Source organism: Mustela nigripes, chromosome 3 (assembly GCF_022355385.1).
Source record: "Mustela nigripes isolate SB6536 chromosome 3, MUSNIG.SB6536, whole genome shotgun sequence".
NCBI lineage: Eukaryota > Metazoa > Chordata > Mammalia > Carnivora > Mustelidae > Mustela > Mustela nigripes.
Window position 1 is genome coordinate 3,149,616 of NC_081559.1, and position 21,468 is coordinate 3,171,083.

Here is a 21,468-nt window from a genome sequence, read left to right on the forward strand (position 1 = left end):
GGAAGAGTTCCCGCCCTAACGCGGCCAATGAAAACAACATGCTCTGCTGTGCTGACCCCTGCGGCCACCCTGTCCTTTCCGCAGCAGAAACACCGGCGCAAATCTCTGGGTGAGTCGGCTTCACTGTCCCCATGAGGCCACCCCCGAGCCCCTGCGGTCTAAGAGCTGCCCTTTCTTCCTCCAGTTTCTCGCTGGTCTCCATCCCTCCTAGTACACGCAGGAGAGAATCGGAGCCATGGCAGACCATGTGTTTTGTTTTGTTTTGTTTTGTTTTGTTTTTTGTTTTAAGATTCCTTCTTTAAGAGCCGGACAGAAAAGAATGATATTCTGTTATCATCGCTACCAGTTGGGTACCTTGGGAGCTGTCCGTTCCAATGAGGCAGTAGGAGGTCACACTAGGCCAAAATGTCTCCTTCTCCAACAACCCACCTTCGTCTCCTGCATTTGAAATTGCAGCATTTACTGCCTTCAATCGTTTCTGCTTTTCCGCAGAAATATTGCAACTGGATTTGGCCTGAAGCTAATGTAATCCAAGCTTCTGGGACCCTTCCTGGCCTCCAGGACTTTGCATTTGTAATTTGGTTAATTTTTCCTCAAGAGGGACCTCAAATTCTAAGGCTTCGGGGCCTGTGGAATTCTCATCAATATGATTTCATGGCTAAGAGCCTTAAATCCTAGAAATAAAAGACTTCCCTTCCTTTTATTATTTAGTAATTTGGGGTAGGTCACTTTAAGCTTCAGCCTCGGTTTTAGAGTTGCGGAATGGGAATTGGGAATATGATCTGTATCTTTAGGATTACGGTAACGTTAGATGCCCGGAAGCAGTTTCTCATGCATAAGAAACGTTCCGAAATGTTGGCTGTCATCATTGTTGTTGTTGTCGCCTGAACAGGACCGTAAGCTCCCCGAGAGCAGGGTGCGGCACCCTGGAGCCCATCACAGGCTGGTGGCCGAGGGATGCGGGCTTCCAGCGCCGGCGCCCGCGTCCCCACCTTCTCACCGCGTCTAACCAGAAATGCAACTTTGGTTACGTTCTCGGTGCGACACACACGGTTACCTCCTCGGCGACGCGCCGGACACTCAGTGGCCCCTTCCCACCTGGAGAGGCTGATGTAGCCCCGCTGCGTCCCTGCCCGGTGAGTCCCGGAACCCGCTGTGCGCCCGGCGCGCCGGCCCCTTCCCTCTCCGGGGTCGGCCGGGGCCAAGGTCGGGCGCGCGGCGCCGAGGGCTCGGGCGTGCGTCAGCGCGTGTTTGCGCCTCACGAGCGCCCGGCGAGCGGCGGCGATGCTGCTTCCCGGTCGGCGACCATCTCCGCCCGCCGGTCCGCGCGGGAGCCGGGTGCTCGGGAGCCGGGTGCGGGGACGGAGCCGCCCGCGCCCTCCCCTCCGCCGCGCGCTGCGCCCGCAGGCCGGGGCCGGGGGTCCCCCGGGGCGCGGGGCGGGCGGGAGGCCGGGAGGAGCGGCCCCGACGCATCCGCCGGCGCCGCAGGAGGCGGAGCGCTGCACCTGGCGGCGGGTTCTCGGGCCTGACGCGGGTCCGGCCGGCCGCGAGCTGCGCGCCCCGGGCCGCGGGGAAGGAAGCCGGAGTCCGCGCCGGCGCTGCGCCCTGCTGGCCGCTGCGGGTCGCCCCTCCGCACGCGCCCCTCGGCCGCGCCCCGCCCGCCGCAGCCCCCGAGCAACCCCCGCCCGCCCGCGATGGCGCGCGCCGCCCCGACAGCCGCCGCCCCGGCGCCCCGAGCCGCCGCCCCGCGCCGGGGGGAGAAGGCCCCCAGCGTCCCGCGCCTCTGAGCGCCGGCGCCGCCCGCAGCAGGTGAGTCCGGGCGCCGCGCGGGGAGGGGGCGCTGGGCCGGGGAGGGGGACGCGCAGCCCCGCGGGAGCTTCCCCCGCGGGGGCGGCCGGCTCGGAGGGCGGGGGCTCCCCTGCCGCGCGCGCACCTCCTGCGGGGGGTCTCGGAGGCGCGGCTCCGGGCGGGCGGGCGGGCGTGGGCGGCTCTGCTCCCGGCTCGCCCGCCCTCCCCCTCCCTCTCCACCCCCTGGCTTCTGGGTCGCTTGTCATCCCCATGGGGCGCTGGGGGGGCTGCGGCGGGCACCCCGGGCCCCGGCGCGGGCGGCACTTCCGCAAACGTAACTGCGGCAGGAAAACAAAGGCGCTGGCGGAGGGGCCCCGCCCGGCGCCGGCAGCTGCGGGGGTGCGGGCGCGGGTGCGGGGACAGGGCCGGGCCCCCCGTGCAGGCCCTTCTCCTCCGCGCTCGCCTGGCGCCCTCGCGGGCAACACCCTCAGGGAAGGGGGAGCGAGAGTCTCGGGACAGACCCAGTGACAGGCCCGGGACCGCCTGTGCGCCGGGAGGACTGAGGGCGCCGGATCCCGCAGGTGAATAAACAGGAAAACGGCCTCCACCCTCAGCCCCGGGCCGCCCGGGCCTCCGCGCTTAACCGAATCCTGCTGTGCTCTGACATGTCCCCAGAGCCCTTTGCGGATACTAATGGGGGCTACCGGCCTTTTGGGGTCCTAGTTATTCCCCACCCCCCTGTAATTTTAAGTGGGAAGGTGAAAAATTGGAAACGCAACTTACGCCTCATTTCTCTTCCTCGGAGACAGACAGACGGATTAATTCTGCTTACAGCAGGAACACGGTGCATTTTGCTTCTCCCACACACATTCAGGACCACAGGCATTTCCTTTTCGACCAAAAATATTTAATAAACACCTTACAGAGCTCCTGGAACAGATAAAACCTCGCCTGATAGTTGTAGGAAAGAACCTTAAAGTGTTGAGGTTCTGGTAACAATTGCTGTCTAGATGCGTGCGTCCTTGGGTATGTCACATCTGCCCCGGCCTCAGTTTCCTCGCATGTAAAAGGAGATGGTTGGATAGTATGGTGGCCGGGTTTCCCCTTCGCTGTTCTAGAAGTTAAGGATTTTGTGGAAATCTAACCTCTTCAATATAGAGGACTACAAGGGATGGGGGGACAGACAGTGGGCCGACAGAGCTGTATTTAGTAGACTTCTGGGGTCGGCAGAGCATCCCTTCCCCAGGGACACGGAGAGCTGGCCTGCTGAAGGCGGGTGCATCATTGATGGCCTCGCTGAGTAAAGGGAAAGGACAGGAACCCTAGTCATTGTTAAGACTGGCTTTTGACACTTTGAGCAGCCGGCCATTAGCAGACGTCAAGACATTCTCAGTTATTTCGGTAGCCAGATGGCCTGTGTTTATCACAGGTTGGAAGTAGAATTTAGGACTGCTTAAAAGCAGGCTGGGACGTTGCTGTTGAGCCCAGAGCAAGACACACAGTGAGTAGGAGAGAGGATCACGTTTCCATAATGCATTAAAGCTACTAAGCATGTTCCAGTAATTTATTTCTAAGGCCCTTTGTGTTTCTGTATGGATGAGGCCAACTAAACCGTAAAGTAGAACAGCAGCAAGGTTTGCACGTTCGGTGGAAGGAGGCCTGGGACCCCCTAGTCTGCCTGGATTGCTGACAGTAAGAAGGCACTTTCTGAGCACTTACTATGTCCAAAACACCATCTTACACACTTAATTTCTCAGTCTCTGTGAGAGAAGTCTTTTCCCCAGCACTGAAAATGATGAAAAGGAAGCAGAGAAGAGTTAAAGAATTTACACAGACCACATCATCAGTGAGAGTTAGATGGGACCCCATGTCTCTGGCTCCAAAGCCTAGGAAATTTCCACACGGTGTTCCTCCTTCTTCAGGACCCATTGGGCCTCACTACCCAGGCAGATTCCCTCCTTCACTTTTTGACTTTGATAGTTAACCACCTTTCAGGGTCCATATACTCCATATGTTCATATCCATGTCAGATGATCTGTAATGTGCATTGCACGCATTTTCATGCATATATACCTCTTTGTTCTCACCATTTTTAGGTTGAAGGCAAGTGTGAGAAAAATGAAAATAGCCAAAGATATGTTTAGTACTAGGCCAACAGGTTTTTTTGGCTTTCTTTTTTTGATATCCAGGAAATCTTGATTTAGCAAGTTGTCGGTGAAAGGGAGATATGCAATAAATGTAAATATGTCTGTTAGCCACCTTGACGCATTGTCTTGGGAAAAGTCAAGACACAGTAAGTGAAAAGAGGAAACAGAAAAAGATACTTAGATGCATGTACTTAAACATGCACGCAGGCCCTTGTACAGCTCGTTGTCCCGAAACCGTTGACATCGACGGCGTGAAGGGAGCAGGTGGGCTGCGGTGGAAGGAGAATGCTTTTACTTTTTTCCTCATGAAGTTATGTTTGGACTGTTTTTTAAGGGTCTGCCTTAGCCTGATTTGTTGCCCTAAATCCCAAATGACACATTTATGTAGTCATTAGCCTTGTTGTTGATTTCAGTAACATTTCTTTCCTAGCTGCTTGTCCCTCTCTATATTTAGAAGACGGTTATTTACTATTTTGTAAAATTGCACTGTCTTAATTTAGATGACCGGGGAGCTTTAGGAAACTCTCAGAGTCCTTTGTTAAAGCAGTGATTTCCTGGTATAGAGCCCCAAGGAGAAAACCAAACCCAAACAAAATAACCTAAATGTGAAACACCTATACCTCGAGCCTGTATATCATATGTATTTGCTATAGATGCTGCAACTCGTCTTGCTAGTTTCTGGGCCTAAGTAGGTCCCAAGCAGACCCACAACCCTACCTCAGCACCGACAAAAACCACGCAGAGTGTTGTATTAAAAGTAGCCTCCATCTGCCTTGGTCCAAGGTAATGTAAATGCGGCTGAGTCGAGGAAGTGCAGAGGGGTGTCTGAGGCTTGGAAATGTGAATGAGAACCTGCATTGCCCTAGGACCTGGCGGTCCTGCTGCATTTGAGGCTGGGGGGAGGGTGGGACAGATGGAATGAAACGTAGGCTCAGAGCGAACCCCATATCCCCGAGGGAAGAAAAGGGATTGGGTAAAGGAGCGCTGAGACACCTTTTTTGACATTTGTTCTCGTGTGTTTGGGAAGGGAAGACAAATCCAGGGAACATGTCACAAATAGGAAACAGGAAAGTCCAACTTTTAATAAAATTCAGGGGAAATCTTTTGATCTGAGACTAAGAGTGGGACTGGGGGAGAGTGGGAGTCTGGCCCTCATGAGTCAGCAGTGGCCAGAGGAGCTGCGCTGTGGCTTTGTGGAGGATAAAAGGAGAACTAGAAAGGGGAACTGGTGTTGTCTCAACAAGCCTGATTTATAGGTTAATCGTGCCAAGGGAAAGTGAGTAAGGAGCCTGGGGTGGTGGTGAGCTGCCTGTGTGGCTATGTAGAGAGACCTCTGCTGCCCAAACAGGGGCCCTCTGCCCTCCTCACGGCGCCTCAGAGTGGGCCCTGCCGCCCGTGGGGTGCTAAGCTGTAGAGGACGTCTGGAATCCAGAACAGTGGAGGAGCGGGTCCCTGGGAGCCGTGTGGCAAATTCTTGTCTCATAACTGCATTAAATGCTTTTAGGGACCAGATTGAGAGAACACGCTTGGGCCCAAGGTAAACAAGGTGTCTCTTAACAGAGCGAAGTCTGGAGCCCTTACCCTAAGCATTAAGCAGAACCATATAAAGGGACACGCACACCGTCCACGATTTAACAGGATGTACTGTTCTCTGGTCCAGCACAGTCAAGCTTCTGTGTGTGGCTGACGGAGCTAACAGGGAGAACCTTCTTGATTCTGTTTCAGAATAAGTTCTGTGGAGCTGGGTTTAAAGAACCAGTGAAACTCAGATTCACCTTTATGAGGGAGTTTGAATAAAATATTTTATTGTTATGCTTTCAGGGGGTAAAAATGACACACGTTTTAACTTACTGTATAATCAGGTTCCTTATGTTTTGAAGGCATGACATCTTTTAAAAATTATTTTTTATTGAGGTATAGTTAACATACAATGTTACATTAGTTTCAGGTGCATAACATAGTGATTTAACACGTCTATAGTTACACAGTGGTTACTACAATAAGTACTAGTTACCATGTGTCACCCCACAAAGTTGTTGCAATATTACTGACTGTACTCCCCATGCTGTACTTTTCATCCCCTAGTTTCACAGGAATTTATACCTCCCAATCCCTAGCCCTTCAACATGCCTCCCCTGTGGCAACCACCAGTTCTCCGTGCATATAAGTCTGATTCTATTTTTTTGTTTATTCCTTCCTTTTGTGTTTTAGATACCACATGTAAGTGAAATCATATGGTATGTGTCTTCTTGTCGGGCTTACTGCACTTAGCATAATACCCTCTGGGTCCATTCATGTTGTCGCAAATGGCAAGATTTCATTCTTTTCTTGTGGCTGAGTAATGGTCCGTTGTGTGTATGGACACCACCTCTTCCTCATCTGCTCATCAGGTGGTGGACACGCGGTTGCTTCTGCAATTTGGCTATTGTAGGTAATGCTGCAGTAAACAGATGCGTTTATCTTTTCGAATCTGGTTTCATTTTCTTTGGGTAAACACCCAACAATGGAATTACTGGATCCTGTGGTAATTCCATTTTAAATTTTTTGAGGAATCTCCGTAGTGTTTTTCATAGTGTCTGCACCAATTTATAGCTCATCAGCAGTGCACAGGGGCTCTCTCGCTATTATGAAGATACACAGCACTTTAAGGGTATCTCAAAGCCCTTGTAACGGGCCTTTCCTTTGTCTCTCCAAGTAAGTGGGATCAGCCCAAGATAAAGCAGACTTCAATTTAGCAACTCCCCGTGACTTTTCAAGAGCTCCAGGATCAAGGGTGTCCTGATTGTAACTCAAATGCCCTCTTTTTAAAATTTTTTTTTTAAAGATTTTTATTAATTTATTTGACAGAGAGAAATCACAAGTAGATGGAGAGGCAGGCAGAGAGAGAGAGGGAAGCAGGCTCTCTGCCGAGCAGAGAGCCCGATGCGGGACTCGATCCCAGGACTCTGAGATCATGACCTGAGCCGAAGGCAGCGGCTTAACCCACTGAGCCACCCAGGCGCCCCCTTTTTAAATTTTTTTAAAAGATTTTATTTATTTATTTGAGAGAGAGAACATGAGCAGGGGCAGGAGCAGAGTGAGAGAGGAGCAGGCTCCCCGCTGAGCAGGAGGCTCAGCCCCAGGCTGGATCTCAGGACACTGGAATAATGACCTGAGCTGAAGGCAGAGTCTTACCATTAATGGACTGAGCCACCCAGGCGCCCCATCAAATTCCTCGGTTTTAAAATAATGCCTCTTCTGTATTTTATTTTATTTTTTTCTTAAAGATTTTATTTATTTATTTGACAGACAGAGATCACAAGTAGGCAGAGAGGCAGGCAGAGAGAGAGGAGGAAGCGGGCTCCCTGCTGAGCAGAGAGCTCGATGTGGGGCTCGATCCCAGGACACTGAGATCATGACCTGAGCCGAAGGCAGTGGCTTAACCCACTGAGCCACCCAGGTGCCCCCTCTTCTGTATTTTAAAAGTGATTAATGCTCATTGAAGGAAAATCCAGCAAAGTAAAAGAAAAAACTGAAGTAACGCCTGACTTCTCAGAGATAGACCTACTGGCATGTTGTTATTATTATCCTCAGGTTTTTTGCCAAACATACTTCATATGAAGTACACAAACTTGCAGGTAGAACTCTTGCAGTACACGGGGGTTTGTGTCCTGCCCCTTTTCACTTAGTGCGATGCAGAGTAGATAGTGAGCATTTCTCCGTATTCTATTAACGTCAGTCTATTGAGTTCTTTTCTGCTCTCGTTGGATGTACCACACTTCATTTAACTTTATTTAACTGCTCCTGTCCCGGACTGCCTCCTGTACTTCAGTTTGGTTATTATGAAAAGTGCTGAAATAAACATCCTTATACTTAAATTGTTGCATTCTAGAAAGGTTTTGCTCTTCTCAGTTAACGAAGTCAGCACTGAATATTTTCATTTTCAAAAGCATTGGTGTAGCGTGTGTGTATTTGTACTTTAATGGGCTCGGCGATCAGTCTTTTTCTGAGAGAAACTGATAGCTTATGTTAGCTGTCTATCGGAGTTCTAACAGCACCAGAAACAAGTTAGGTTACATATACTGGAATGTGCGTAGGATATAAAGTATTGTTTTAGATGCTAGCATGTAGGGGATGTAAATAAAAATCAGAGACGGGAGCCCATGTGCTTAAATGTACTTTAAATCTTGAGATCTATATTTTGATCTAAATTATAAATTCATAAAATATGTGCCTGAGTACTTCTAAATTTCTGTTTAAAATACCTTGTCTTGGGGCGCCTGGGTGGCTCAGTGGGTTAGGCCTCTGCTTTCGGCTCGGGTCATGATCTCAGGGTCCTGGGATCGAGCCCCGAGTTGGGGGGGGTTCTCTGCTCAGCAGGGAGCCTGCTTAGCCCCCGCCCCCGCCTGCCTCTCTGCATACTTGTGATCTCTTTCTCTCTCTGTCAAGTAAATAAGTAGAATCTTAAATAAAACAAAAACAAAAAACTTACCTTAGGGGTGGCTTATACTTTCCTTAGCCTTCTTAACCTCCTCAGTGTCTTAACAGTGTTGGAACAGCCAGGTAAGAACAGCAGTCATTTACTGAACAAGCTTGCATCAAATACCCCTTATGAATATAACATCATTTTTCATCTGTATGCCCACATGCACATAAGAGCTCTAATGTAATGTTTTATTACTAGTACCTGGAGTTGTGTTTTTATTTTTCCTTATAATTCTTATTTTTCCACAATCTCTTTTCCTGTGTTCCTAGTATTTTTAGATCTTGAACCCATACTCCTATGTTAATATATTTAGAGCCAGCTTTTTTCTGAAAAGATTTGGAAAAAGAAAAGTCTGTATGTATAAAACAGATTCACTTAACAAGGTTTAAAAATAAACCAAAAAGCATTTTAATAGAGTTATAATTTGTCTTTTTTTAAACTAATGCATCTTCTCTATAAATTGCTCCTCAAGTGTAGCAAGCAAAGATTTATTGAGAAAAATCTTTCGCTAAAACTGTAAGCAGATCACTTCTTTCAGTATCAACCTTTTAAAAACCTTTTGTTTCATGCTTTGAAAATATGTCTGAGATTTTCCATGTTGGCTTCTTGGCAAAGAAACAAAGGTTGCATTTATATTCATTGAAACAGTAAATCATTTCATAATAGAGATTGATAATAGGGAGGTAAGTGTTGACTTGCTGAGGTGGCCAGGTTCCCCGTGGTCTGGGCTGGGGCTGGCCGGGTTCCACCTGCCCCCTGCGCGCCTCTCTCTCTCTCTCACCCTGTGCCTCTTCTGGTGCCTGGAAGCTGTGTGAAGACTCCGTTCGGTGTCAGTCGATTCTCCAGGCTCTCACATGGGAATAACAGTGCTTGTAGGGTTCCCTGTCGGAGAAAAGCGAAGAAGAATTATATTGACATTTGAAACTGAGCAGGCGGCTTCTGGGTGAATATGTGTTTAGCTTTCAGAGACTTCTGGGAAAGACTGCACGGCCCCCCAGGTGGGAACCCGTGGCCCGGAGGACCTGAGGGGCTGGGACGGCACGCGGGCCGCTGCGGCTGGAGGGGAGTGACAGGAGCACTCTGGATGGGCCTGTCTGGGGAGACCGTAGTCGGTGTGCCAGACTGCAACACAGGATTCCCTCTGGTTTAGAAGTGATGCACTCGGGGGCTGGGCACCTGCTGGCCCGGCCGATCTCGGGATTGTAAGTTTGAGTCTTATGTTGGGCGTAGAGATTACTTGAAATAAAACCTAAAAAAAAAAAATAAATAAATAAAAGGTAGGTACTCTGTGACACCCCCGGGGCTCCAGCCCTGCTCACGGAGTGGCTCAAAGGGAGCCCTTGCCAGGCTCCAGCGGCTGCTGGCCGGTGAACGCGGGGACCCTCTTCCTCCTGTACTTGTGCTCAGCTTCCTCCACTGCCTTTGCTTTCTGGCTGGTGCCGGTGGCTCAGGGAGGGGCTGTGCGGGGTCCTCGTGCACAGAGCTCCCGGGGCCTGTCCCCACGGGTAAAGCAGCACGAGCTCCTGCACGTCCACTGGCTCCCGCCCGGCTCAAACACCCACTGCTTTCTGCTCCTGCTGGAGAAGCTCACGGGATCGAAGTAGCTTAAAACGAAATTCTGTTCCTGGTGTGATTTGAGCTGCTCACTGACTCCTCACACTGGGCTTATGAATAAAGGCGTGGAAGGAAGCCGGGTTCTGGGCCCGTTTCACATTGGCCCTGCAAGCTCCCGGCCCAGGCCTTCACCAGGAACCCAAAGCAGACAAATAGGAATTTGCCTCCATGATGCTCGCCAAGGTCTAAGGCCACCAATTTTTGAATCATATTTTGTGTGACTTCCACAAAGTGAAAGTGAAAATCCACCCGGCTTACTGCTGAGCCACATTTAGGATTAAAGACTGTTTCCTCCCCCACAACCACACCCTCGAGAGATGAGAGTAACTGGTTCTTTCCTCTCTCTCAGCTGTGGAGGGGAATGCACTGGATTTCAGCTCCTGTCCCTCATGGTTATATAACTGAAATGTTCCTACAGGTGGCTCTATTCTAAATGAATAGGTATTTCTGGCTGGGAGATACCTGATTACCATTACAGTCCCTAAAGAACACTGTGTCCTCTTGGGAGCCGGTGTGCTGCTCCTCACCTCCACACCCCCACCCCCGGAAGAAACTAGGCTGACGATGCAGAAATCAACAGGAACGTGAATTCATTCTTGCTTTCTCTAAAATAAATTAATAAATCTTTAAGAAAAAACGAAAAATGCTTTTTCACACATTATTTCATTTAAGCCTTGGAAACCCTCTTGGGTTTGTGTTTTGATCCCCATGTTACAGTGAGTAAAGTGAGGCTCAGAGAAGCACAGATCCGTCGAGGCCAGGAGAGCACCCGGAACTTCTCTCTGCACTTCCTAAGTTTAATCTCTGTCACATTAAACTTCAGTAAAACATCCATCAGGCTCCAGTATATGCCATCAGGTGCTTGTCAAAAATAATCTTTATTGTGAGCTTAGAGGAGTAAAGGGAATATGCTTAGTACCAGATCCCTCATTCAAGTAGTTTATAATCTAGTCGGGAAGACAGGAAATACCTATAAAAACAATCAAATCATCCACAAGTCTGCCACAGCTCAGGTGTGAGAGTCATCAAAGGAGTTTCTTTTATTTCCAGATGTTAATAAAAGATTGTGTTAAGTGCAATTCATAGAGACCATCTAAAGCAATTCTAGGGTCACTCGGGTCCCGGGCTTAGTCGGTTAAGTATCTGCCTTTGGCTCAGGTCATGATCTCAGGTCCTGACCCGTCTCTCCTCCTCCGGCCCTCACCGTCCCCACTGGAGCTCTCACTCTCCTTCTCTCAAATAAATAGTCAAATGTTTTTTAAAAAAGTAATTTGATCAGGGCGCCTGGGTGGCTCAGGGGGTTAAGCCTCTGCCTTCGGCTCAGGTCATGATCTCAGGGTCCTGGGATCGAGTCCCGCATTGGGCTCTCTGCTCAGCGGGGAGCCTGCTTCACCCTCTCTCTCTGCCTCTCTGCCTACTTGTGATCTCTCTCTCTCTCTCTCTCTCTCTGTGTCAAATAATAAAAAAAAAGACCAGTACACTAATATAAAAGATCAAATGTTAGGAAATCCTTAGGGGTTTCTGTAGTAAAATACTGCCGTTCTGTTTCCTACTCTAAAGCTATAATGATCTTCATAAAATACAAACATGGCCATTGTATTCTAACTCTCCGGTGGCTCTCTGTCGCGCCCAGAATGAATAACACCAAGAAGTTCCCCCCATAGATCAGGTGCCGTAAGAGTTCCGCGTTACGCTTTTCATCCCCCCCCCCCACCCAAATGGAGAAGTATTATTAAATTCCTCATTTTGTAGATGAGGAGACTAAGAGAAGTAGCTTCCTCAAGGCCACAACTAGTCAGTGACAGAACCAGGATCCCAGTCGCTGCCAGTCTCTCATCCCCTACTCAGCCACCCCTTCGGGGCGTGTAAAAGGCCCTTCCGGATCAGGCCCTCCCCTGCGCCTCCTCCTGTGGGCCACTCTCTCATCCTTGGAGACCTCCTCATGGCCCCTTGAGAGATGCCTGTGTTAGCTGTGCTTGCTCCTGCTTTAACAGACAGCATGGCGCCCTGTGGCTGTGGTCGCCCTCTCTTACCACTGGACTGGACAGCAAGGACTTGGTCTTCACCTTTGGAATTACTGATCACCAAACACGCATCCCATCCAGTGGTTGGTGCTAAGTTTATATTTGTTGGGTTAAAGAGCCTCTTTAATTTTCAGTAGAAGTCTCTAACGTGGTAGTCTGTGTTTCCTCCTGTCACCTCTTGGTTGATTTCTAGGGCCTCTGTGATCTGTTCCTGAGTGCTACCCTCAGGTGCCCCTCGGCCCCAGCATCAGCATTTTCAGGCTCTCCTGTGGTCTCTTCTTTTCCTCTATCGTGGAATAGTTTTCCCATTCATCATTGCCCAAGGCAAACCCTACACATCTTTTGGGGTTCAAGTTAAGTTCTTCATTCTCTTGACAACATCTGTGTGAAGTTCGGGCTCTCTGCTCTGCTCGAAGCTCCAGAAGCACCGCATTGTTTGTGACTTTTCCCGTTAATTACTCTGTGCTCTGTAGCTTCCGTTATTCTTGTCACTTGCCATTTAAATCCTCGTGTTTTGGGGTCATCTTGTCAACTGTAAAGCAAGCCTTTGAGGCCCAAGACCATGTTTTGGACGTCCCTGTCCAGTAGCCACACGGTACCTTAAGACACAGCCCCGCACAAGCTGTCTGGTGTGAGCGTGAGCTCGGCTTCCTGCTCCCTGCTCGCTCGGCTCCCGGCTCCCTGCTCGCGCTGGGCTCCTCATTTTCCTTCTCTGGGGCTCGCTGGCCTCATTGTGAAGTTGGGAAAATAATCTGACCCCAGAGAACTGTTGAGATGATGACATGAGTTAATACATTTTAAACCTATAGCAGCTATTCCTTAAGCCTTGTTGTGTTGTAGTTAGTAGTAACTGTGATGCTAACATAGCCCACTGAGCCCTTATTAAAATACAAATATGTCATCAAGATGGCCAGCCAGGAGGTATATATTCGCCACTGTATGAGTCAGGTTGTTTGTCACCCAGCAGACAGGTTTTGCTATGAGCCTGGGAAAGGTCCACCAAGAATAACTGGGAGGCACTTTCTGGGAGGAGTTTCCTTCCAAGGGGAACCATGCTGGCAGCAGCTGTGTGGAGCAGTGAGTGACTGGAGGGCTCAAGCGGGACCTTGGGGGATCTGGCTGGGCTGACAGGACTAGAACCAGTTTGGCTCTTTTACAACTTGGTTTAGCCGTAGAAGAGCCATGTCAAAGTGCTGCAAAAGGAAGAAGGAATCCAAAATAGTCGTTCACCTCTGTGGACCTTAATGCCCTTGTGGCTTGGGTGACTATTACAAAACCAAACTTGTGTTTCTTTTTCATAACATCGGCTAAAGGTCTAGCAGATGCTCAAGCAATCATTATGGGAAAAAGATCTGTTGGAATTGACATTGAATGCTAAATAAGCCTCTGAGGGAAGCTCTTTCTGGAAAATCTGGGGGGTGAACTCAATGTTCAAGATGCAGTGGCTGAAAACCAGGACTGTCGGTCTCGTTTGGGTGGTTTCTCTGCGTCTGTATCACTAATACAGTGCGGCAGTAGTTAGAGACCTGCCCTGCTGATCACATCGTGTAAAGGCCTAGAGAATGGTCGGTGACAGTTGACAATGTAGAGCCGGGTCTCAGGGTTCCAAGTGTGGATTTTCCCATTTTGCAGCCTCTCTACTGGTCTCTGAGCAACATCGAGCTGTGACAGAAGTGGTGCCGAGAGGGGACTGGCCTTTCTGTGTTAGCCGGTCACTGCTTCCTCTCTGTCACCGAGAGTCATGTTGCTGCTCTGTTATAGTGTTTGTAAATCTGGCCTTTGACAATTGCTACTCCAAGTGAAATATTCAGGTTTAAGGTGTTTTTCCCCCTGAAAAGCTGAGTCCAGTTCCATACTCATGTATTTGTGGATACTCGGTATAGGCTTGAGTGGTATCCAGTTAAACGCAAAATGGTGGTAGCTATCAATTTTAGCAAGAATTATTTCATCACTGTCATCAGTAATTCAGAAATACCTGCTGATTGAATGACTCAGTGTAATTACCAGTGGAACGTGTTTCCACGTTTAGAAGGCTGTGTTCTATTTTCCCAGTGACGGTGTTGGTTACTATCATTAGAGAGTGCTCGGTGATAAAAATTTTTGGCTTTTCTAATAAATAAAAGCCCTTCTTATCCAAGTAGTATTAACTGTAAGTCTACAGTACAGATTTCCCAGAGAAGTTCATAAATTTAATTCTGTGTCTGAATTGAAATGTCTTCTCTCCTTTTTAGAAGTTGCTTTTTAAAAAAATCTAAAAAAAAAAATGCTCAGAAGTTTAAACAAAAGTGTTAGCTCAATGAGTTCATATTGTTAGACTACTTAATAAACAGTACCTCCCCTTGGGGCAAACAGATAAAGTACTTCATCCAGCATATAAATATTTTTACTACTCTTTATACTTGCTCTATCAATCCTTATGGCGAATGAAATGTAATCCAAGTCAGCCAAAGCATGCCCTACTTTAGGGCATATTTTAATTTTATTAAAATACAGAGTTTGTTTTGGTTCATTTGCTTCTTTTTGTCCCCGATCCCATGATTGTACAGATGACTGCATGTGAACTGTATTGTGTTACTGTGTTTTTTAATTAATTAATTAATTAATTTAAAAAAAATTTATTTATTTATCTGACAGACAGAGATCACTAGTAGGCAGAGAGGCAGGCAGAGAGAGAGGGAGAAAGCAGGCTCCCCACTGAGCAGAGAGCCTGATGCAGGGCTCGATCCCAGGACCATGAGATCATGATCTGAGCCGAAGGCAGAGGCTTAATCCACTGAGCCACCCAGGGGCTCCTAATAACTGTGTTTAAATGTGATTGTTTCGGTTCCTTTTCCTCAAAATCAAAATATAACCTGAAAAATATTGAGACTAAACATTAGTGTCCTGAACTGAAACTAAAAGTTTTTGTTTGTATTTTTAGAATTAAAATTCCTTTTTAAAAAAAATTTATTTATTTATTTTCAGCATAACAGTATTCATTATTTTTTCACCACACCCAGTGCTCCATGCAATCCGTGCCCTCTATAATACCCACCACCTGGTACCCCGACCCCCCACCCCCCCCCCGCCACTTCAAACCCCTCAGATTACATCCAGTAACTCTTATAAGAATTAAAATTCTTATAAGAGTTACTGGATGTGACATTCATACAAAGGTACTGCCCGTTATAGAAGACATTCCAGTAACTTTGCATTTGTTGGTACTTAGAGAACTACTTAACATCTGCACTCATGGAGTAAGAAATTTTTCATGGTCTTATGATAATAAAAAAATCTTGACTAAGATGGTGAGGAAAGAGTGGTTTGGGAGAAAGTCGTTCATCAAGATTGTAATCGACGGTCGAATGGAAGGTATTTTGCAACTTTGAGTTAGCATTTGGGCATGGGTTCTCAGCATCGCTTGGACAAACCAGAGACTTAACGCCCTTTTAAAAGGACTTGGTGTCCTTCTGTGACCTACTCGTTAAAGACTCAGCAGCTGATCTATGGAGGATAATTAATTAAAGCCCACCTGATTGGAGTTCAGGTCGGAATTCATTGTGTACAATTCTGAAAACTGTTTTTTGTCTGGGGTACAAGGGCATGGTAGCTGCTTTTAACTATTGTCTTCTGTAGAGATAAAGCTTGGAAGACAGCACATTTCCTTTTTAGTCTTGAGTTTTATTTTTTAAAGCAGAGAGGCATGCACCATTTTTTAAAAAAGAAGAACAAGCTTAAAAAGCTTGTTTAAAAGTAAAACAACAACCAGATTCTACCTTATCGCTCATGTCCCCTGTCAGAGGCAACTGCTTCCTCTGCATTTGGGGCTGCTGTTGTGGTACTCACCTGTGTATTTTGAAATAGAACGCTTGTATTCTTGAAATCTTCATTTTTGAGTAAAAGCATTAGCTGCTGTCTTCTCACCGTGGAAGCTACGGAGTTAACTCTTCTCTGCTGCCCCAACTCTGGGTACCTGCTCAGCCGCCTCCTTCCGCATCTTCCCAGTGTGCTGATGTGGCAGTTTCGGCAGTTCTGTGAGTTCGGACTGTTTGCATTAGTGTATGACTGTAGTCACAGCTGAGACTTGGAGCAAACTCGGATTATTTTCTTTTCCTGTGCAACCTTTTGTTTTCCTGTGATGTTGTGCTTACTTCGCTTTCCCTGTACTTACACTAATTCACCCCTAAACTCCTCCATCATCTGTGTTTCCTCCTGGGACATTCCGATGTACTGTTCCTGTCGGCGTCATCTCGCTGTCCGAGGCCATCTGCGAGCCTCCCACGCGCCTCCCGCTCCACCTGTGGCCCTGGGGCTCTGGCGCGCGGCTGTCACGCGGGACCTGCAGTCACCAGCGTGCCTGTGTCCCTTTGCCTCTCTCCCATGTCAGGTCTTTTGTGTCCTGTATCCCCGTCTTTCTCTTGATTTCATCCCTTGCTTGGTGGCAACCTGAGAAAGGACAAAGAAGTGGTATGTTCCTTGAGAAATCACATAGGTTAATGTCTTCACTTCACCTACGAACCTGAATACGATTTGGCTGCCCATAGCTCCCACCGTTGTTGTTGAGAAATCTGAAGTCATCTCTGGTTCCCGATCCTCTGAGGTTCCCGATTCTCTGAGGCTTTGTGGGGTCATGTCTGTGTCCCAGGGCTCTGAAATCTCCACCCTGTGCTTCGCCCTGGGTCTGTTTTATTCTCTGTGCTGGGCCCTCAGTGCGTCCTTTCAGTCAGATAATTTATAGCTCTCAGTTCTGAGAAATTTCTTTTGGATTAAAAAAATTTCCTTTTCTTCCTTTTCTCTATTTCCTCTTCTTGGAGTTCCAATTTTTTAGATAGTTGGCCTTCCGGATGACCCTATATTCGCCTTGTCCTTTTTCTCCTACTTTCATCTCTTTTCTTTTCTTTCGTCTTATTTTAAGAAACTTCTTAAGTTTCATTCTTAATTTCATTAAACTTTTCTTTCTTTCCAAAAAAAGAAAAGAAAAAAATGATATACCCATTGAATACGTCCATATGTTAAAGACCCAGATCAAAAAATCATAAAAATTCTTAGTACCCTAGAATACCATGTAGTCACTACTTTCCCCAAGGAGAGCTACTATTTTAAAAATTAAGCTTTTTGTTTTGTGATAACTGTGGATTCACATACAGTTGTAAGAAATAATACTGGCGGCCTATGTATCCTGTGCTCACTTTTCCCAGGGGTAACATCTTGCACACATCTTGTAGTACAACACCACAACCAGGGTACTGACACGAATATGGTCAAGATATAGGATGATGTATCACCTCCTGAGTGTCTCATGTCTCCCTCTTGCGGCTGCCACCGCTTTCCTCCTGCCTCTGCTCTCTACGGACCACCGCCCCCCCATCCTTTACGCGCTCTCCATTTCAGTAATTTGTCGTTCCAAGATTGATATGTGAATGGAATCATAGTGTGTAATCTTTCAAGATGGGCCTTTTTTCATTCTTCACAGCCCTCTGGAGATCTGTTCAGGTGACTGTATGTACCAGTAGTCTGTTCCCTTTTATTGCTGTGTTGTAGTCCATGGCCTGGATGTGCCACGACTTGTAGAACTGTCTCTCTGCTAAAGGACATCTGGTTATTTCCAGTTTGGGGTATCACAAATAAAGCTGTTAACAGTATTTGTGTCTTGTGTTTTGTGTGAACTGTTTTCATTTCTCAGGTATAAATGCCCAGAAGTGCGATTGCTCAGTCATATGGTCGTCATGGTTTCGATTGTCAAGAAACTGCCAAACTGCTTTCCAGAGTGGCTCTACCATTTTGTGTCCCCACCAGCAATGCATGAGTGAGCTGGTTTCTTCCTCTCCTTTTCAGAATTTGGTCTTGCCACTATTTTTACTTTAGCCTTTGTTACACATGTGTAGTGGTATGTTTTTAATTAAATTTACATTTCCCTAATGGTTAATGACAAGGGACATCTTTTCCTATGTTTATTTGCATCTGTGTATCCTGTATCTCCTCTTTGGTGAAAGGTCTTGTGTCCATTTTCTAATTGGATTGTTTGGATTTTTTTTTTAACTGTTGAGTTTTGAGAATTCTTTACATGTTCTAGATACTAGTCCTTTGTTGAATGTGTCTTCCAAACATTTTCTCCTATTATAATTTGTCTTTTCATTCTCTTAGTAGAGACTTTTATAGAACAAGATTTTTAATTTTGATGAAGTCTGATTTAACAATTTTTCCTTTTATGAATCATGCATTTGGTGTTAAGTCTAAGAACTCTTTGTCTAGCACTAGAGCCTAAAGATTTTTCTCCTAGTTTTTTTTTTCTTAAAGTTATGTGTTTCTACATTTTACATTTAAATCTATGCCCATTTTGAGTTATGTTCATATAATATTCATATAAGGTGTGAGACTTAGATTGATGTTCATATTTTGCTTGTTGATATCTAATTGCTCTGGTACCATTTGTTGAAAAGGTTATCTTCCCTCATTAAATTGTTATTGTGGGTGCCTTGGTGGCTCAGTTGGTTAAGCGACTGCCTTCAACTCAAGTCATTATCCTGGAGTCCCGGGATGAGTCCCACATCCAGCTCCCTGCTTGGAAGGGAGTCTACTTCTCCCACTGACCTTTCTCCACTCATGTTCTCTCTCATTCTCTCTCTCTCTCTCAAATAAATAAATAAAATCTTTTAAAAAATTAAGTTGTTTTTGCATCTTTGTGAAATATCATCTTGACATATTTATATAGATTTATTCCTGGGCTCTGTGTTCTTCTGTTCCATTAATCAGTGCGTCTGTTCTTCTGCCAGTGCCACATAGTTGTGATTATTCTGTAGCTGAAATAAATCTTTTTTTTCAAAGTTGCTTTAGCTGTTCCTGTTCCCTTTTTTTCTATAGATTATTCATAGGGAATCTTCTCTGTAGCTACAAAAAAATCTTGTTCAGATTTGGGTAGGGATTGTGTTAAACCTGTGCATAAATTTAAGGAGAATTGAAATCTTTGCTATGTTGAATGTTCTGATTCATGAACATCATTTGTCTCTCCTTTTTTTTCTTTTAAGTGGGCTCCATGCTGGGCCAAATGCAGGGTTTGAACTCATGACCCTGAGATCAAGACCTCATCTGAGATGAAGAGTCAGATTCTTAACCAACTGAGCCAACCACACGCCCTGTCCATTTATTTAGATTTTTATTTCTTTCATCAGCATGTGTAGTAGCTTTCGGCATGTAGTCCTTTGCATTAACTTATATTTAAATATTTCTTCTTTCTAGTAGATTTTGTAGATTTCCTGGGACTTCCTATGCAGACCATGTCTGCTGCAAATAGATACCATTTCTTTCTTTTTGATTTGTATACCTTTTGTTTTCTTTTTTTTCCTTACTGAAATGGCTAGAGCTTCCAACACTACATTGCATAAGACTCGTAAGACCAGATGGTCTTGCTTGTCTCCTATCTTAGAGAGAAAGCATTAAGTGTAATGTTACCTATAGATTTTTGTAGATGATCTTTATCTAACTGAGGAAGTTTCTCTCTATTCCTATTTTTCTGAGACTTTTCATGAATGAATGTTTAATTTTGTCAAAAACTTTTTCTGTACTAATTAATAGGATCATGATACTTTTTTTTGTTAGTTAATATGGTGGATTTACATTGATTGGTTTTCAAATACTGTAACCAGCTTTGTATCCTTGGAATAGATCTCAGTTGGTCAAAGTGTACCATTCTTTTTATATATTGCTAAATTTTCTTTTCTAATATTTTAGTAAGGATTTTTGTGTCTATATTTATAAGGAATATTGTTCTGTAGCTCTCTGGTGTTTGGGCTGTTTTTCTTATGGATATAAGATTTTGGGTTGACAATTGTATTATGCCACTTTCTTCTGATGCACACGGTTCTGATGAGAAATTTGCTATCATTTTAATTGTTTTTCCTATATTGGGAAATTGTGAGTCTTGTCTCACTGCTTTCAAGATTTTTTTTCTTTGTCTTTGGTTTCCAAGTTTGACTATGATGTGTCTTGGTGTGGGTTTCTCTTATTTGGAGTGCATTCAGCTTCTTGAATCCGTAGGTCTTTTGCCAATTTGAGAAGTTTTCAGCTTTTATTTCTTTGAGTAATTCAGCCCTGCCCTTTCCTTCTCCTTTCAGGACTCTAATGACATGACTGTTCAATCTTTTGTTATAGTCGCATAGGTCCTTAAGGCTCTGTTAATTTTTTTTTTCCAGTCTGTTTTCTTTCTGTTATCAGATTGTGTAATTTCTACATTCTGTCTTTCATTTGGCTCATTTTTCCCTCTCTCCTCCATTCTGCTGTAGAATCCATCCATTGAATTTATTTTATATTTTGGCTATTGTCTTTTCAAGTTCTAAAATTTCCATCTTGTTTCTCTTTACATATTATATCTCTTTCTGAGACTTTCTATTTCTATGCTTCAATTTTCTCCTTTCTTTCTTTTCATTTTTTAAAGCATGTTTTTAATTGCTTTTTGAAGCATTGTTTGAAGTCTAACTGGTTCTTGGTATGCATTATTTTTGTTAAAACTTGGAATTTGGGGTATTATGTTATGAAACTCAGGATCATATTTAAGCCTTCTATTTTAGCTAGATTTTTCTGACATGCTCTAGCAGGTGATTTGGAGATATTGCCTCATTACAGCTCGGTGGATGTTGAAATCCAGGTTCCCCACTCACCATCTTTTGGGTGAAGGAGCTCCTTATTACTGTGAAGTAGAGATGGGTGTTCTGGCTCACCATTAGGTATCCACTGACACTTCCCTGGCTGGGAGAAATAGGAGTGCCTCATTACTGCTTCCTATGTGGTTTCCACTGATACCACAGTGGGGGTGGGGAGAGGAATCTTGTTATTGCTGGGTGGTGGGAAAAGTTATGAGTCTCTACTAGGCCTCTTCTGATACCACCCCGGGTAGAAAAGTAGGGATATCTTGTTACTAGTAGGTGGGGATGTAAGTCCAGGATCCCCCAGTGTTCCCCACTAATGATGTCTTGGGGACATGACCTCATTACCACCTAGCAATGATGAAAGCCCCAGCTCCCTACTTGGTGGTCTCTGATATCACCTCAGTTTAGGGGTTGGGGTGCCCTGTGATAGCTTGGTGGAAATCTAGGCTCCCCCTGTAGCCTTTGCTGGTGGGGGCGGGAGTTAAGACACATTATCCCCCAATCCCAAATCCCACCCTGTGCTATTTGGCTGGAGTAGAGCTGGTATTATCTAAAGTTTTCTGTTTTTCTAGGCTGCAGTTTTCCTCATCCTTTAGCCAGAGAGGACTTCGTGGGGTTTTTGTTTGTTTATTTGTTGTTGTTTTGTTTGGTTGGGGGCTTTATATTGTTTTGTTTTTTGGTTTGCACTCATTGGAATTTCCAAGTCCTTTAGCCCCATTCATCCCCATGTTGTTCTTTGGGTAGAAAGGTCCCTAACTTGTTATAGTTCCATAGGTCCTTGAGTTCTGTTAATTTTTTTTTCCAGTCTG

General features: G+C 45.8%; 1 protein-coding gene across 3 annotated transcripts in view; it reads left to right on the forward strand.

Moving 5' to 3' along the window:
- The first annotated feature begins 807 nt into the window (after window positions 1–807).
- MFSD6 (major facilitator superfamily domain containing 6) overlaps window positions 808–21,468 on the forward strand; it is a 70,395-nt gene continuing 49,734 nt past the window's right edge. For 2 of the 3 annotated variants that reach the window (XM_059393065.1, XM_059393067.1), the window contains exon 1: window positions 1,717–1,809. The gene's annotated coding sequence lies outside the window, so the exon portion shown is untranslated. Of the gene's footprint in view, window positions 1,137–1,716; window positions 1,810–21,468 lie in introns of those variants that run through there. The other variant, XM_059393066.1, reaches the window with a different exon arrangement.